Genomic DNA, 19614 nt, shown 5'->3' with positions numbered 1-19614 from the left:
ACATATTACTATACTACTAGCCCCAAGGCCTACTGTACTCATATTTGAAATACCACGGCCTAGTATAGTCATTCCAAGGCCTAGTGTAATAACTCTAGTTTTACCAACTAGAATCTATTTTCAAACTGTTGAAACTTGTCAAGTTTCACAAAAAGATACTAGTTGGCCAAAATCGAGTAGGCCTTGTTATGACTATACTAGGCCGTGGTATTTCACATATTACTATACTACTAGCCCCAAGGCCTACTATACTCATATTTGAAATACCACGGCCTAGTATAGTCATTCCAAGGCCTAGTGTAATAACTTGTAATGGAGCAGATTACATGAGCAGATTACATTCATCCACTCAATGCTGACTTGTATTCCCCATGGACTTTCATTGGGGTTGGGTTTTGAGGGTTGTGTTTTTAGAAAATCACATACTTTGTTTTAAACTAGTTGCACAATTTTCTCTTGAAAAAAAATGGTTTCCTGATTCATGGCCTGCAGCTTTGCTCATTCCAATATATTTCACGCAGACTAGCAATGCTGCATTTTAACTCGTATGTGTATTTACCTGCCCAGGTGTGTGAACATAACAAAATTCAGTTATACATGGGAAGTTTTTTAATTAATTGGAGTTTAAAAAATATAGTGCACTCAGTAATGGTATCAAATAAGGATTTTTATTACCATAAACAACAACATTACACCATTTCATCTTGCCAGTGCACCCGTCCTACATCAGAAATAAAGTAGGCCGCAAATTTGTCCCTCATTTGGCCAACTTCAACGGATGACCTGAGAGTGTGCTGAGTGAATTCAGGCAATGGGTTAGGAGCATCATCGTCCAGTTCAAAGGTCAGGTGCTCTTTAGCCATCACAAAGTTATGTAGAACCACACAGGCCTTCACCACCTCATCGACTGTTTCAAGTTTAAGATTAATGGCCGTGCCCAGAATTCGCCATCTGGAAACAAGAATCCCAAAAGCACACTCGACAGTTCTTCTGGCCCTGGTCAGCCTGTAATTAAAAATTTTTTTGGTGTGGTCCAAGTCCCGGCTGGAGTAGGGTTTCAGTAAGTTTCCGCACATTTGAAAAGCCTCATCGCCAACCATTACAAAGGGCAGTGGCGGAGCTTCGGTGTGAGGAAGAGGCCGTGGCATAGGGAAATTAAATTGGTTGCCATACAACCTCCGGCCCATGTCTGAGTTTTTAAAAGCCTGCGAGTCATTACCACGGCCAAATGCTCCAATGTCCACTGCTACAAACATACATCCGGCATCCGCAATTGCAATGAGTACTATTGAAAAGTACTTTTTGTAATTATAGTACTCAGATCCCGTTCTTTGGGGTTTGATGATCCGTATGTGTTTCCCATCAACAGCTCCCAAACAGTTGGGAAAATTGCATACTGTCCAGAATTTGTCAGCAATTTCCATCCACTTTTCAGCGGTGGGCAGGGGCATAAATTCTGGGCAAAGAACATTCCAGAGAGCCCGGCAGGTGTCAGCAACAATTCCAGACAAGGTAGAGATTCCAATACGGTACTGGAAGTGTAGTGAGGATAGGGTTTCTCCAGTCGCCAGGAATCTGTGAACAGACAAAGAAGTAAAATTAATATTTATGTATATTATTTTTAAAAACTATAAAAAAAAATATTAGTACATTCACGAAAACTAATTACCCAAGGTTTTGAATACTAAATTTACAAAAAAAAAACATCAGACCACACCCCTTTGTTTTTAAAACATACCGTAATGTCACCAGTAGCCGTTCCTCAGGAGGAATCGCACGACGGAGCTGTGTGTCCTGTCTCCGGATGGATTGTTGGACACGAGCAAGCAAATCCATGAAACTTTCGTGGGACATCCGGATATAATCAGTAAATTTCTCCGGGTTTGCACGTAGCTCGCTGTAGAGGGTGTGGTATGCCCCACGGCTCTCCCGGAGTTCAACAATCGGATGTATCCACATACGCCGCCGTCTTCGCTGCCTCTCTCTCTTCCTTTGTTCATGGCAAGCAACTGCATACGCCTGAGCCATCGCGATGTCCAAATCCAAGTTGAAGTGAAAACTCTTCCAGCGCAGATCCATGGTCACGAGAAGAATCAAGCAAATGTGAAGAATACTGTAGACAGGGTCTATATATATTAACATACCACACCCACAATGAAGTCCCATTGGTCTTGTGTGTTGTTGAATGGTTGTTTTTTCTTTTTTGTGGGGTTTTTCAAAAATCTGTAAAAAAACGCAAACGCACAAAAAACGCATACAAACGCGCAAAAACGCTGCGTTTTTTTCCTGCATGCGCATTAAAATGCTGGAAAAAAACGCAGCGTTTGTATGCATTTGTATGCGTTTTTTTAATGCGTTTTTTTGCGGGAAAAACGCGCTGCAAAAAAAAGCAAGTGTGAAACTAGCCTAAGCATCCGTATGGCATCCGTATGGCGAGATTTTCTCGCAGGCTTGCAAAATGGACATATAATGGAGCCCTATGACAGGGTTTCTAACACAAACCAAAGAATAGATATAGACACATAGAATGCACATATATATATACAGTCATGGCCAAAAGTATTGACACCCCTGCAATTCTGTCAGATAATATTCAGTTTCTTCCTGAAAATGATTGCAAACACAAATTCTTTGGTATTATTATCTTCATTTAATTTGTCTTAAATGAAAAAACACAAAAGAGAATGAAGCAAAAAGCAAAACATTGATCATTTCACACAAAACTCCAAAAATAGGCCGGACAAAAGTATTGGCACCCTCAGCCTAATACTTGGTTGCACAACCTTTAGCCAAAATAACTGCGACCAACTGCTTCCGGTAACCATCAATGAGTTTCTTACAATGCTCTGCTGGAATTTTAGACCATTCTTCTTTGGCAAACTACTCCAGGTCCCTGATATTTGAAGGGTGCCTTCTCCAAACTGCCATTTTTAGATCTCTCCACAGGTGTTCTATGGGATTCAGGTCTGGTCTCATTGCTGGCCACCTTAGAAGTCTCCAGTGCTTTCTCTCAAACCATTTTCTAGTGCTTTTTGAAGTGTGTTTTGGGTTATTGTCCTGCTGGAAGACCCATGACCTCTGAGGTAGACCCAGCTTTCTCACACTGGGCCCTAAATTATGCTGCAAAATTTGTTGGTAGTCTTCTGACTTCATAATGCCATGCACACGGTCAAGCAGTCCAGTGCCAGAGGCAGCAAAGCAACCCCAAAACATCAGGGAACCTCCGCCATGTTTGACTGTAGGGACCGTGTACTTTTCTTTGAATGCCTCTTTTTTCTCCTGTAAACTCTATTGTTGATGCTTTTGCCCTAAAAGCTCTACTTTTGTCTCATCTGACCAGAGAACATTCTTCCAAAATGTTTTAGGCTTTTTCAGGTAAGTTTTGGCAAACTCCAGCCTGGCTTTTTTATGTCTCGGGGTAAGAAGTGGAGTCTTCCTGGGTCTCCTACCATTCAGTCCCTTTTCATTCAGATGCCGACGGATAGTACGGGTTGACACTGTTGTACCCTCGGACTGCAGGGCAGCTTGAACTTGTTTGGATGTTAGTCGAGGTTCTTTATCCAACATCCGCACAATCTTGCATTGAAATCTCTTGTCAATTTTTTCTTTTCTGGCCACATCTAGAGAGGTTAGCCACAGTGCCATGGGCTTTAAACTTCTTGATGACACTGCGCACTGTAGACACAGGAACATTCAGGTCTTTGGAGATGGACTTGTAGCCTTGATATTGCTCATGCTTCCTCACAATTTGGTTTCTCAAGTCCTCAGACAGTTCTTTGGTCTTCTTTCTTTTCTCCATGCTCAATGTGGTACACACAAGGACACAGGACAGAGGTTGAGTCAACTTTAATCCATGTCAACTGGCTGCAAGTGTGATTTAGTTATTGCCAACACCTGTTAGGTGCCACAGGTAAGTTATAGGTGCTGTTAATTACACAAATTAGAGAAGCATCACATGATTTTTCGAACAGTGCCAATACTTTTGTCCACCTTCTTTGTTATGTTTGGTGTGGAATTATATCCAATTTGGCTTTAGGACAATTCTTTTTGTGTTTTTTCATTTAAGACAAATTAAATGAAGATAATAATACCAAAGAATTTGTGTTAGCAATCATTTTCAGGAAGAAACTGAGTATTATCTGACAGAATTGCAGGGGTGTCAATACTTTTGGCCATGACAGTATATGTGTATTCTATGTGTATATATCTATTCATTCGTTTCTTTATTAAAACTGTCAGTGTGAGTTTACTGTATATCGCACTGAATTGCCGGCTTTGCTAAAAGACACCGGGTGCGTATTTCTCGCAAGTCACATGTGTGGTCCGTGTGTAATCCGTATTTTTTGCGCACCCATAGACTTGCATTGGCGTACTACGGCCGTAGTACGCTGACAATCGCAGCATGCTGCGATTGGCACGGAGCGTAGAATACGGATGAGAAATATACGGCTGGTGCGAGTGACCCCATAGAGAATCATTTGTCCGTGTGTAATGCGTGCTTTTAGCGCCTCTCACTCGGCCGTATTCCTCGCCAGTGTGACCCCGGCCTTAAATGGAAACCCCAATGTAAATGTTCAGCGTAGAGCGCCGGATAAATATGATAAATGTTATGTAACATGTTCTCAATATAAGCTTCACGTCAATCCACAAAAAGCAAGCCCCCACTCAGGTCCATCATATGTTAACGGAAATATAGGAGGCTTCCATGGTACTGGTAGCACAAAGGCTCTGGAAAAGCGAAATGGCTCCTCACCCGCCAAAAGAAATTCAGTAAATTCTCTGCTCCCAAATCCAAATGCCACCCCCCCTTCTGAGCCCCAGTGTGCCTAATGCACATTTGGCGCCCACATGTTTGGCATTTCTGTAGTGATGAGAGCCCGCCTAATTTATAGGTGCATGTCTCCAGAAGCATGATCTGGGTATGTACTGGGGACTAGTCATTACAATGGCAGTATGCAGTTTCCGCTCAGCAACATCCACTGCTGCTTGTTTCTGGAAAACACCCATGGAGTTAAAATTGCCATTACACCAAAATGGGGTCACTTGAGGGGGGGATTCTGCTTTTTTAGCACTTAGGGGCTCTGTATATGGAATCCGCAAACTATTCTAGGAAAATCTGCGCTCCAGGAGGCAAATAGCGCTCAATCCCTCCCAAGTCTATCCGTATCGCTCAGCAGTACTGTACAGCTGCATATGGGATATTTCTACATTTAGCAGAAATTGTTGGACAGATTTTGGTGCCATTTTTACCCATTCCCTGTATGAAAATGTAATATTTGGGGCTACAACAATTTTGGTGGTAAAAATGTAAATTATTTTTTCTTCACTGCCCAATGGTATAAAATTCTGTGACACACCTGTGGTGTCAATATAATCACTGCACCCCTAGATGAATTCATTTAGACTTTTAGTAAAATGGGGTAACTTATTGGGGTTCTGCAGTTCTGGCACCTCAGGGGCTCAGCCAATGTAACATCGCACCCTCAAACTAGTGCCGCAAAATCTGCACTGTAATATGGTGCTACTTCCCTTCTGAGCTTTATACTGTGCCTCAAAAGTAGTTTTCGACCACTTATGGGATATCGGTGAACTCGAGAAATTACAAAACAATTTTTGGGGGTTTTACCTGTTACCCTTGTGAAAGTATAACATTTTGAGCTAAAAAAGATTTTTGCGGGAAAAATGTGATTTTTTTTTTTATTTTCACGGCTTAACGTTATAAACCTTTGTGAAGCACCTGGTGGTCCAAGGTGTTCAATACACATCTAGATAAGTGCCTTTAGGGGTCTAGTTTCCAAAATGGTGTCACTTGTTGGGGGTTTCCACTATTTAAACACATCAAGGGCTCTCCTAGCGCGACAAGGGATCCTCTAATTATGTCAGTAAATTTTACATTCAAAAAGTCAAATGGCACGCCTTACCTTCCAAGCCCTGATGTGCACCTAAACAGTTGATTTCCTCCACATATTGGGTATCAGTGCACTCAGGATAAATTGCACAACAAATTGTATGGAGCAATATTTTGAGTTAAAAGAGATTTCTCTGGGAAAAATTTGATTAATTTATTTTCTTAATTTTCAAGGCTGGACAATATAAACTTCTGTAATACACCTGTGGGTTCAAGGTGCGCAATACACATCTAGATAATTTTTGTAAGGGGTCTAGTTTCCAAAATGGTTTCCAGTGTTTAGGCACATCAAGGGATCTCCAAACATGACATGGCGTCCGCTAATTATGCCAGCAAATTTTACATTCAAAGAGTGAAATGGTGCTCCTTCCCTTCCGAGCCCTGCCATGTGCCCAAACAGTAGATTTCTCACAGTAGATTTCCCACACAAATGGGATATTGGCATGCTCAGGGTAAATTGCACAACAAATTATATGGTCCCTTTTCTCCTGTTACCCTTGCAAAACTAAAAAAAAAAAATACGTCTAAAGGAAATTTTTTGTGAAAGAAAAGTAAATGCTTATTTTTTCTTTCCTCATTCCAAAATTTCCTGTGACACACCTGAAGGGTTAATAAACTTCTTGAATGTGTTTTTGAGCTCCCTAAGGGGTGCAGTTTTTACAATGGTGTCACTTTTGGGCATTTTCTACATATAGGCCCCTCAAAGTAACTTCCAAGTGTGAGGTGGTCCTTATAAAAATGGTTTTGCAAATTCTGTTCTAAAAATGAGAATCGATGATCAACTTTTAACCCTTATAACTTCCTAACAAAAAAAATGTTTCAAAAATTGTGCTGATGTAAAGTAGACATGTAGGAAATGTTATTTATTAACTATTTTGTGCCCTATGATCTCTGATTTAAGGGCATAAAAATTAATAGTTTGAAAACTATGAGATTTTCACCAAATTTCAGTTTTTTGGACAAAAAACGCAAGTCATATCAAAGAAATTTTTACCACTATCATGAAGTACAATATGTCATGAGAAAACAGTCTCAGAATCAGTGGGATCCATTGAAGTATTCCAGAATTATGACCTCATAAATTGACAGGGGTCAGAATTGTGAAAATTGGCCTGGTCAGGAAGGTAAAAACCGGCTTTGGGGTGAAGGGGTTAAAATTTGAAACCTGGGTCAAAGTTATCTGAGCACACAAGTATCCAAGTACCCCCAATCTTTTGCATCAGACCATTTTCCTTTTTTGTAATTTTAAAAATGTAAAAGATGAAGATATACATTTTGTTGCCTAAAATACAAAAGATACGTGTCATCTTTAACTTTAGATCTTTTAGAAATAATTTTATCTTCAGCTTGCTTACCTGTTCACAATAACAGTAATTTTGACCAGAGGTGCCCAAACTTTAACATTCCACTTGTGACAAAGTCACTAAAAAAGTACTGGAGGCGAGATATATTTCACTGAAGCTATTGTTCCAGCACACGTAGTGCTAAGAGGGGTTAATTGAACATTGTAAGGGGTAGGCTTTTAAGCGAACAGCTGAAGAGCGGATGGGAGGCTTTTCATCATATCGCCTCCTCAGGGTGGGGTTTAGAAGATAAATATGCAGCCTTCTGAGTGGTTTGGTGTGTCTGGAGCTAGCAGCTTCAGAAATGTGTTTTGTGTTAAACCGTACTGAACCCAGTTGTTGTATCCCATGTGGATGGATTCCCGCAGACTAGAGTTGAGCGACTTTAGTCGGATCGGGTTTCATGAAACAAAATTTGTTTCAGATGAAACTGGTCCGACTAGGGCAAAAAAAGTCGGAGTTTCGTCCGAAAGCCGACCCCAATGTAAGTCAATGGGAAATAAAAGTCGGCATTGAGCGGATGACATTCATCCACTCAATGCCGACTTTTATTCCCCATTGACTTGCATTGGGGTCGGGTTTCGGACGAAACTCCGACTTTTTTTTGCCCTAGTCGGACCAGTTTCATCTGAAACAAATTTTGTTTCATGAAACCCGATCCGACTAAAGTCGCTCAACTCTACCGCAGACATATGGACTTTGCTATACTTCATCTTTTATTTTCCTGTTATGGCAGAAAGGCAGTGTGTATTTTGTTGAGTCTGCAGTGGTTTATGCCATATTATAAATAAACCAGCAGTAGAAACGTGACTGTGTCTACCTCTGTGAGCAGCCGAGTGAGGTGTTCTACCACAGTTGATGCTAGAAGTGCTTACAACTTTCCCGTGGATCACGTGTGACAGCTGTGGATAACCTGCATCTGTTGGGTGAAGTTGGCAGTGATCCAGGAAGCAAAGTTAGCCCGCATGGAGGACTTGATTAAGCACCTTGTGAAAGCACAGCAGCAGCTGGCACATCAGAAAACAAATAAACTGCTTATGCAACAGATGCAACAACAACAACAGCACCAGCAACATCTCCAACAACAGCAGCAGCAACAACAAGAACCGCTCCAACAACAGCAGCAGCAACAAGACCACTTCTGACAACAGCAACACCAGATTGAGTTTCTTGCAGAGGCAGTTCTGGGAGGTCGGCAGCCCCTTCCCAAAGTTCAGGTGATTACAACTACGTACAGAAGGAGGCAAGATGAGCCATGCAAAAGATGACTCCAGATGTTGAGGCGGAGGCATTTTTGACTGTGTTCGAAAGGGTAGCAGAGAGGGAGAAGCTGCTGCTTGAGCAGTGGGTGGAGGTGCAGGCATCCTATTTAACCAGTGAACCCCAAAAAGCTCATTAAGACCTGTAATTACAGGATGCACAGGAGTATACCAAATTAAAATCTGAGATATTGGTCTTCTCAGGAGTGTCTATGGCTGTTAAAGCTCAAAGGGTCCACCACTGGGCATATTGCATTGACAAACCACCTCGTTCCCAAGTGTTTGACCTACTACATCTGGTAGAGAAGTGGTTGCAGCTAGAGTTGAGCGAGTCGTTATAGACAGATTTATCCACTCCTTCCCTAGGCCGGTGCAGACCTGAGTTGCCCAGAGAGACCCCCGAAATGCAGAGGAGCTAGTTGGACTATTGGAAAGGTACCAGGTGGTCAAGAAGTCCTTAAGAAAACCGGGCTTTGTTGCATCCCCGTACTGGGGTACCCATAATAAATCTGACTCTCAAAAGAAGGGTAATAGAACCACAACTGGGGCGGGAGCCCGAGGCCCCAAGGGATCACTGAGGGGTTGCCAAAGTCCGCTGCTAAGGACTTAATTTATTGGAGATGTCATGGTCCAGGGTACATAGCCATCCATTGTCTTATGTCCGCCAAATAGATGGACTGCAGCATGGGGGGGGCGCTGTTCGTATTATGCCTAGCCAGCCTGCAGTGTGGGCTATCAGCCCAGTGAGGGGCTACAAACATGTCCTGTGACAAATTGGGTACTGGTGTTAGGACTCTTGGATTCAGAGAGTTTGGTGACTCTGGTAAGGGCCACACTCCCCCACTAGTTGATCACCAGAAAACACATGGGTGTCCGCTGTATTCACGGGAACGTCAAGGACTACCCTGTTGCCAGAGTGTCCATAAAAATGAACTGTGGGGCTGATACTAATGGGCTCAGAGTGGTTAAGTACCTGCTAATAGGGCTGGACTTTAGCCTGTTTTTATTTCACTTTAAATGAGTAGCTGTTATATCGGGTCACTAAGCTGAGAGGGTAATTGATAGAGATGTTTGCAGCAGGTTCCTATAGGTGTAGGGTACTTGACCTGGAACATTCTCCTGTTTTGGGTGGGCATCTGAGGTACACAAAACTCAAGAGCAGGTCATTCAGGGGTTCTACTGGCCTTGATTTCACAGATATATTGTTAATTTCTGCCGATACTGCCCTACCTATCAGCTAACTGCTCCAGTATCCTACTTCTGTAGTCCCCTAGTGCTGCTGCCCATTATAGAGGTCCAATTTGATTGGATTGCCATTGACCTTGTTGGGCCTCTAGTTAAGTCTGCCAAGAGCACTAGTACATCCTGGTGGTGATGGACTATGCAAAACGGTCCCCCAAGGCGGTACCACTAATAAACTCCTCTGTCGGAAGGCTAGCCCAAGAGCTAGTCTATATTTTCTCCCAGACGGGCCTGCCAAAGGAGATCCTGATAAACCAAGGAAATCCTTTTATGTCCAAAGTGATGAGGAAGTTGTGTAAGGCTTCTAGGTTATTCAACTCAGGACGCCAGTATTCCATCCACAGACAGACGGCCTGGTGGATGTTCAACAGGACGCTCAAGTCCATGCTTAAGAAGTTTGTGGAGATGGATGGCCGAGACTGCGATTGCCTACTCCCATACCTGTTATTCTCTATTAGGTAAGTTCCACAGGCCTCTATGGGGTTCTCACCATTCGAGCTGCCATAGGGACGGCACCCTCTGGGACTTCTGGACACTATGAAGGAGACCTGGGAAGCAGAGGTTACCTCCAGTCCAAATGTCATCGAGCTTATTGCCCAGATGCGGGACAGGATCGTAAAGGTGATGCTGATTGTGAGGGAGAGCCTCCTTCAAGCACAAGAGGCCCAGCCAAGGGCCTACAATTGGTCGGCGAGATTGAGACAGTTCAGCTCTGGAGACTGGGTGTTGGTGTTGATCCCCACAGTGGAAAGTACATTTCTGGCTAAGTGGCAAGGGCCATATGAAGTGGTCAAAAAGCTGAATAATGTCAATACAAGGTCCACCAGCCAGAGAGAAGAAAGCCTTACCAATTGTACCACATCAACCTGCTAAAACCGTTGCAAGACAGGGAACCGGTGGAAGCAACATGCCTTTGGGCCAGTATTAAAGACAAGGTCAAGGAAGTCAAATTGGCAAAGACACTGTCACCGGCCCAGAAACAACAGTGCTGAGAACTGCTTCAGTGGAGCTGAGACCTGTTTTCTGAGTTGCCAGGATGTACGCAGGTTGTTGAGCATGAGATCTCAACGGAGCCGCATGTGCGGGTGAATAAAAAGTCATATTGAATCCCTGAAGCACGCTGTAAGGTGATTTAGAAGGAGGATAGGACAATGTTGAGCCCTGGGCGTTATCGAGGAGTCATAGAGCAGTTGGTTCGGCCCCATTGTCCTTGTTCCAAAGCCGGATGGAGAGTGGCTTTTCTGTAATGACTTAAGAAAGCTGAATGAGATGTCTAAATTCAAAGCATATTCGATGCCCCAGGTGGATGAACTCATTGAGAGGCTAAGGTCAGCCAGATACATCACCACCCTGGACCTAACGAATGGGTACTGGATATTCCATCTGTTTCAAAGTGCCAAGGAGAAGACGGCTGTGATGAAAAACATACAAATATCACAGGGGGAATATATTTAGTTATCCCACTACTGCCACCAATATGTGAAAGAAACTACTACAAATATCTCAATCGCAGGGGGAATATATTTAGTTATCCCACCGCTGCCACCAATATGTCATGAACCGCAGGGATTTATGTATATCCAACTTTCCAGTTCCTGTTTGGAACTTGCAGCTCACCGGTGCCTCCTTACCCTCAGGTCAGTCAGGGAATTGCACCTAGGATAATTAGTCGGCAGACGAGCCGCTTGGATGTGTACTGGCTATTAGGCATGCTGCAGCGAGGGAAATATAACTACTCCTAGCCGCCGCCAGGCAATATGCTTATAAAACCCGTTCCGTCACTGCCAGCTTTGCCCAACAAGCCCAGAACATGCTTCGCTGCCACCAGCTCCGATTTCTTAATTAATAACGGGTCCATAGCTAACCCAAATTAGTAGCGTAATTCACTTCAGAGGACGTGACAGTACATTATAGAGCAAGGAGAAACGAAGCTAGGAATTTTATAAATTTTACTCCAAAAAGGTAGGCAGTGTTTACAAAACGTATAAAAAGGTATTACAACATGAGACAATTGAAGTATGTACAATGATTACAAAATAACAGGATTAAAGGAAGAAAAGTATTTACCGTATATACTTGTGTATAAGCCGACCCAAGTATAAGCCGACCCCCCTAATTTTGCCACAAGAAATGGGAAAACTTATTGACTCGAGTATAAGCCTAGTGTGGAAAATGCAGCAGCTACTGGTAAATTTAAAAAATAAAAATAGATACCAATAAAAGTAAAATTAATTGAGACATCAGTAGATTAAATGTTTTTGAATATCGATATTGAATCAGGAGCCCCATATAATGTTCCATACAGTTGATGATGGCCCCATAAGATGCTCCATACAAAATACACCCCATATAATGCTGCACAAAGGTTAATAATGGCCCCATAAAATGCTCTATAGATTATGCTCCATATGCTGCCCCATAAGATGCTCCATAGATTATGCACCATATGCTGCCCCATAAGATGGTCCATAGATTACGTCCCATATGCTGCCCCATAAGATGCTTCATAGATTATGCCCCATAATATGCTCCATAGATTATGCCCCATATGCTGCCCCATAAAATGCTCCATAGATTATGCCTCATATGCTGCCCCATACGCTGCTCCATAGATCATACCCCATATGCTGCCCCATAGATTATGCCCCATATGCTGCCCCATAAAATGCTCCATAGATTATGCCCCATATGCTGCCCCATAAGATGTGCCATAGATTATGCCCCATATGCTGCTCCATAGATTATGCCCCATATGCTGCCCCATAAAATGCTCCGTAGATCATGCCCCATATGCTGCCCCATAAGATGCTCCATTGATTATGCCCCATATACTGCCCCATATGCTGCTCCAAAGGTTATGCCCCATAAGGTGCTCCATAGATTTTGCCCCATAAAATGCTCCATAGATTATGCCCCATATGCTGCCCCATAAGATGCTCCAAAGATTATGCCCCATATGCTGCCCCATAAGATGCTCCATAGATTGTGCCTCATAAGATGGTCCATAGATTATGCCCCATATGCAGCTGCTGCAAATAAAAAAAAGACATACTCACCTCTTGTCGCTGGGGGCCAGGTGCCGGTGTCCCGAGCAGGAGGGGACACCGTCGCGCTATGGAGACCAGGTGCCGGTCTTGCCGCTGGCTCAGGGCCCCGGCACCTGCGATATTCACCTGTCCCAGTTCCACCGCTGCACGACACTCTGTCTTCTGAGTCCCTCTGTCAGTGATTGTTCAGGCAGAGGGCACGGCGCACACTAACCATGTCATCGCGCCCTGTGACCTGAATGACAGAGGACATGGAAGACTGAGCGGAGCGGCGAGGACAGGTGAATATCGCATATACTTACCCCCTTCTGGCACGGTCTTTGCAGCCCTGCTTCTCAGACGGTCTCCGGTGCCTTCCTTCAGCAGTCACGTGATAGCGCACATTAAAGTCATGAATATGTGCATATTCATGACTTTAATGAGCGGTACCACGTGACCTCTAAAGGAAGTTGCCGGAGATCGTGGGAGAAGCAGGGGGGCTGCAGAGACATACCAGGGGGGTAAGTATGATCTGACACCCCCGCTCCCCCACCGACCCCCTGGCGTATATGACTTGTGTTTAAGCCGACAGGGGGACTTTCAGATGAAAAAAATGGGCTGAAAATCTCGGCTTATATGCATGCGTTCGGGGGAGGGGCGATACATCAAAGTGCATCACAGAGCCTTGCTGCATCAAGTATCCAGGGCAAAGACTGCTGCCAAATGAGCTTACACTAGCTTATACCCCCTGGTCGTGACATCACTGAAGGGGCTGAGTTATGGAAACCCTCCTCTCTTTAACAAATGCCTAATAGCTCACAAGTATCATATCTCGGGGAAGGAACCTCATATAGCGACAAACAGAGTATCATCTTACTCAGCATGACGTTGGCGCTCATTTAAGTCCAAACTCGAAGTACCTGTATGAATCGGCTAAGTAGGAATCCATTTCTTGGATTCTGCTGAAGCTGGAGTCTAGAAAACTACAGGGTGGGTAGCTCTAGCGAAGCACATCCTAAATATGTAACTTTCAGACATATGACATCAACTGGGGTCAAGATATGCCCTAATAGTTAGATCTTAAATCAACTCTATCTTAGACAACAGAGCACATGTTTCAGACAAAGGACTGGTTTCTTATAATTAACACATTCCTGAGGGAGGGTAACAGGGGTTTGTATTACATGCAGGCAAAGGGACGAGAGCTAGGGAGAGAGAGAGAGCTCACAGCCATGACGGGGGGAAGAAGGAGGGGGGTCAAAAGCCCACAGCATGTGTTTGCACAGCTATGGATACTTCTAGAAAGGGTATTTTGAATGTGAGCATATTCGTAGTATCATTACAACGACCTTCTTGACACTTGATAGTTGCTTCCAGTATACCAGGATGCCGTTCGGTCTGCAAAAAGCCCCAGCTACCTTCCAGAGGGCCATGGACTGGATCCTAGCTCCTCAGAAATGGTACACTACAGCTTACCTGGACAACATTGTGATCTTCAGCCCAAATTGAAGAAGTTACCTGCAGAAGGTCCAGGCAGTACTGAATGCACTGAAGAAAGCAGGGTATACCATAAACCCAAAGAAGTGTGCTGCGGACAAAGAAGAAGCAAAATAATTTGGCAACATAATCTGAAGGGGTGAAATAAAGCCTCAAGTGAAAAAGGTGGAGGCAATCCAGAATTGGCTGCAACCGGTCTCCAAGAAGCAAGTTAAGGCATTTCTGGAATTTGTTGGATTGGCAATTTATCCCGAATTTTGACATGACAGCAGCCCCCCTGACTGATCTTCCTCAGGGACTAAGATGTCAATGGAAAAATAGATGTCTGAAGTGTAGATGGCATTCCAGAAATTGAAGCTCTCCCTATGTAAACAGCCAGTCTCTGTCGCACCTGACTTCACTAAAGAGTTTGTCGTTCAGACGGACGCCTTCGAGGTCGGTTTGGGAGCAGTGTTGTCCCTGGAAATAGACGGAGACAAACATCCAGTCCTATACCTGTGTAGGAAACTCTCCTACTGTGAAAATGACTATGCCATGGTAGAGAAATCGTGTGTTTTGCCATTAAATAGGCAATTGACACCCTGAGGTACTACCTGTTAGGCCGGAAGTTCAGGCTAGTGTCAGATCATGCGCCTTTGAGATGAATGAGGGAAAGGAAGGGGAAAAATGCCTAGGTGACTAGGTGGTTTCTGATGCTCCAGGACTTTAGTTTTCATGTGGAGCACAGGCCCAGCAAGCTAAACGGTAATGCGAATGTCCTGTGTAGACTTCCCTGTTTAATGACGGAAGGAGCCAAAACCCTCGGCTTTGGGTAGAGGGGGTGGGGGTAAGTGATAAAGTTACTGTCAAAGTTTTAGAAAGTAGATAAGTTTCACTGAGGATATTAGCTTCAGTGATTTGAAATCTCTTAGTTTGCTCCAACACACTAAGTGCTGAGAGGATGTTCTTAGTTACAAAAGAATTTCTAAACTACTGAATGTTCCAGTGAACGCTGTTGGGGCCCTAATCTGGAAGTGGAAAAAACATTATTTCACCATAATCCGGCAACGACTAGGTACTCCCTGCAAGATTTCAGACAGAGTGAAACAAATTATCAGAAGAGTTGCCTAAGAGCCAAGCACTACTTGTGGAGAGCTACAGAAAGACCTGGAATTAGCAGGTGCAATCATTTCAAGGAAAACTATAAGTAATGCACTCAACTTCCATGGCCTGTATACAAGCTCACCACGCCAGCCTCCATTGCTAAACACAAATGTAAATTCTTGATTCAAATCTGCTGCCATCTACCAGGATGATGAAGATGAAATGAGGGTGGACATTTCAGCAAGACAATAATCCCAAACACACAGCCAAGGAAACTCCCAGTTGGCTACAGAGAAGCAAAATAAAGCTGCTAGAATGGCCCAGCCAATCAGCTGACATGAATCCAATAGAAAATTTATGGAAGGAACCAAAGTTCAGAGTTCATAGAAGGAGCCCACGGGACCTTCAGGATTTATAGATTGCTTGTGTAGAAGAATGTTCCAAAATCACACCTGAGCAATGCATGGCTGAAATATGGCTCAGGGTCATCCAGGGACGGTGGCCTGTCAGCTCATGCTCTGGCAGGAGCTAACACGCCTCCTGACTGTGTGAGATATGCTGAAGCATTGCAGAGTGTTAGATCAGCGATCTGTCAGTGTAAAGTTGATTTCCCATCCTGGGGCAATGTCAAAAAGTAAAAAAAAAAAAAGTTATTGAAAATTGTAAACAATTTTTAAAATACATAAAATACAGAATAAAAAAAATGTTATTCCAATAAATACATTTATTTATGTAAAAACAAAAATAACGAAAAAAAGTTCACATATTTGATACCGCCATGCTCGGAATGACCCAACCTATAAAACTTTCACACTTGTCAACCCCTCCAGTGAACACCATTAAAAAGATACCTTGACATCAGACAAATAACTATGATTATCATCTTACCACTGAACAAAAAGTAGAGTAAAACGCGCTCTAAAAGTCGAATGTAAATAAAAATGTAATTTTGTCCCGTAAAAAACAAGCCGCCATACATCTCCATTAGCTGAAAAATAAAAAAGTTATAAGCGATGCATAAATATATATTTTTTCTATAAACCTAAAAAATATATAAATGTGGTATCACTGTACCCAAAGAATAAAGTTCACTTATCACTTTTACCACGCGTGGAATGACTTAAAAAGAAAATTCTGCATTGCTGAATTTTGTTCATTTTGCCTCCAAAAATTGGAAAATTGGAATAGAAAGCGATCAAAAAATGTCATGTGCCCGAAAATGGTACCAATAAAAAATGTCAACTTGTCCCACAAAACACAAGACCTTACATGACTCGGTGGGCCAAAATATGAAAAAATTATAGCTCGCAAAACATTTCAATGCAAAAAGCAATGAAAAGCATCTTTCAATGTGTGACAGCAGCCTAACATAAAAAATACTGTATTTTTTGGACTATAAGGCCTCTTTCACACATCAGGTTTTCGCCGTCAGGCGCGATCCGGCGCTTTTGACAGAAACCGGATCCGGCGAAATGCAATGCCGGATCCGGTTTCCCCCCCATTGACTTGCATTTGCGCCGGATCGCGCCGTATGGCCATGCGTTTCATCCGGTTTTTGCCGGATCCGGCAATGTGTCGCGATCCGGCGTCTGGAAAAAACGGCTACTGTAACGTTTTTTGTCTCCGGCGAAAAAGCCGGACACGCCGGATCCGGTACGTCCGGCTTTTTCACACAATGAAAGCCTATGAGTGCCGCAATGCGCCTGATCCGGCGAAAGTCGGATCCGGTGGCCGGATCCGTTTTTTTTGGTCTGAGCATGCTCAGTAGCTCTGCCCACAAGACATATATAAAAGCAAGACAGTGGGACCCACAGCCACACCCAACATGCCACCCAAGAAAGCAACCAAGCGAAGCAGGAGAAGGCAGGAGACCACTGCAGCACCATCAGCACCACCACCACCCCAAATGGAGCAGCAAATGGAACATGCTGAGGAGGGGAGGCCAGCAGCAGATGAGAGATGGTAATTATCAAATCCCCCATTCCTCCAAACTAGGGCTATTGAATATCAAGATATTCATTGGCCCTTTGTTTCTCTTTATTCAACAGCCGCCCAATAGATGCAGCAGCAGCAATGGCAGCAGCTGGAACACCACCCACAGGCATGGAGTGTGGCCACCAGGAAGACAGCACATCATCTTCTGGGAGCCCTCCCTCGCATCGTCAGCGTTTGACGGTAAGTTTTTATTTCCAAAATCCATCATCTCTGTAATATATGTCTATTCATTGCCTTTTATTTCAAAACAGGATTCCCAAGATGAAGAGGAGCTCCCAGAAGAAGAAGGAAGGGGTAGACAGACACCTGGAGTTGGCTCACAATTGGTAAGTTTTTTGCATCAAACGCAGAAACACAACATCACACTACACACAACACATAGAAAACAATGTTCTGCAGACCACACACAGCAAACAAATGCCTACATCCAAAGACATAACATTTTTTGTTTTCTTCTCTAGTCTTCCCAATCTGGTGCTCGGCCAAGAGGTCCTCGCAGTGCCTCCCATGGTCGTCGGCGACACCAACGCGGCGGTCAACAGCGTGTAAGTATAAATATTTTTGCTTTGTTTTTTTGCACTTTTTATTTCATTTCTTTTGTGGAGGCTAATTATGTTATTTTTGTCTTTTTCTTTAACAGCCTTCACAGCGTGCTCCCGACTCTGACGGTGAGGATGGAGGACTCGATGTGGACCACCTCATCGATCTCGTCAGAGAAAGGGAGCCGCTCTGGAATATGGCTGACCGCCACCACGCTGACCTTATCGTTACCCGACGACTCTGGGAGGAAATCTGTTCGCTCCTTGTGGGCCGCTGGGAGGACCTCGATGTTCGGGCCCAGATTAAAGAGCGTAAGTATATACAGTACCGGTTGCTTGATGTAAACCAGTGTTTCCCGAACTCCAGTCCTCGTGGTCCCCACAGATCATGTGTTCAGGATTTCTATTTACTATGGAAATCCTGAAAACATGACCCCTGGGGACCATGAGGACTGGAGTTTGGGAAACACTGATGTTGTATACTAACCACTTTGTCCTTTCTCGTTTCAGGGAACAGAATTGTGAATCGGTGGCGGTCTGTGAGGGATCGTTTCAAGAAGGAGTTCAATAAAGAGATGCGGGCCCCGAGTGGATCTGGAGGACGCAGGAGCAAGTACAAGTACGCAGAAGCCCTGTCATTCCTCCGGGAAACAATGGTCACTAGAAGGTAAATATTACACACCACATGTGAAAAAAAATGTTAGATGTAAATTTTTTTTTTCAGCCAGGGCCATACCATGTCAGTATTTTAATTGTTTTTTTTTTTCTCTTTATTCCACAGCACGGTGAGCAGCACTCGGGAGCCTGCACGATTGGACCCTTCTGAGGCGATCCCTGAGGAGACCGGCACCGAGGGACACTTCGACCGCCCCGGTACATCTGCACCTTCCCAGCCTTCCCACACATTCGACCCATCTGTCCCATCCACCAGCACAGGAGCATCGTGGCCGCCTACATTACATGAAGCTGCTGGTGAGGAGATCGCTTTCCCTTTACCCCACCCTTCTGCCCCTGCCACCTCTAGTACACCTGCGGGTACTGGGCAGCAGCGGCAGAGGGGTCAGGAAAAGACTTATGCGCCAGAGTTCTTGCATCTGAATGCATCTTTCCAGAACTGTCTAAAAGTCTTGTCAGAGCAAATCTCCGCAGGCTATCAGCAGATCAACTCCAGCATTCTGGAGGTGAAGACACTTCTGCAAACCATGCATTCAGAAGCAAGATCTTCGCCAAACCACACCTTTTTCAGGTCTGTTGTGGAGCGCATGGAAACTCTCTCTCCTGCCCAGCAGATGCATGTAATGCATTCATGCCACGCTGCTCTCCAGCAAGTTACCTCCCAACCTCCTCCTCCCACCACAGTAGTTCCTCCACCTGCACCCCCTCCAGCCACTTTCCATCCTCCCCCTCCTATTACATCTACACCCCCTCCAGCCACTTTCCATCCTCCCCCTCCTATTACATCTACACCCCCTCCAGCCACTTTCCATCCTCCCCCTCCTATTACATACCATCCACCTCCCCAGCACCATCCACCTCCCCAGCACCAGCAACCTCCCCAGCACCAGCAACCTCCCCAGCACCAGCAACCTCCCCAGCACCAGCAACCTCCCCAGTACCAGCAACCTCCCCAGTACCAGCAACCTCCCCAGTACCAGCAACCTCCCCAGTACCAGCAACCTCCCCAGTACCTGCAAACTCCCCAGTACCAGCAACCTCCCCAGT

General features: G+C 44.3%; 1 protein-coding gene across 1 annotated transcript in view; it reads left to right on the top strand.

The window, feature by feature from the left end:
- Positions 1–19614, top strand: part of ANKAR (ankyrin and armadillo repeat containing) — a 623401-nt gene that overhangs the window by 129709 nt on the left and 474078 nt on the right. The gene's annotated exons all lie outside the window — the stretch shown is intronic.

Source organism: Dendrobates tinctorius, unplaced genomic scaffold (assembly GCF_039654945.1).
Source record: "Dendrobates tinctorius isolate UK_male_01 unplaced genomic scaffold, ASM3965494v1 ptg000254l, whole genome shotgun sequence".
Classification (NCBI taxonomy): domain Eukaryota; kingdom Metazoa; phylum Chordata; class Amphibia; order Anura; family Dendrobatidae; genus Dendrobates; species Dendrobates tinctorius.
The sequence above is the reverse complement of the archived record's forward strand: the minus strand, read 5'-3'. Positions and strand labels throughout refer to the sequence as shown.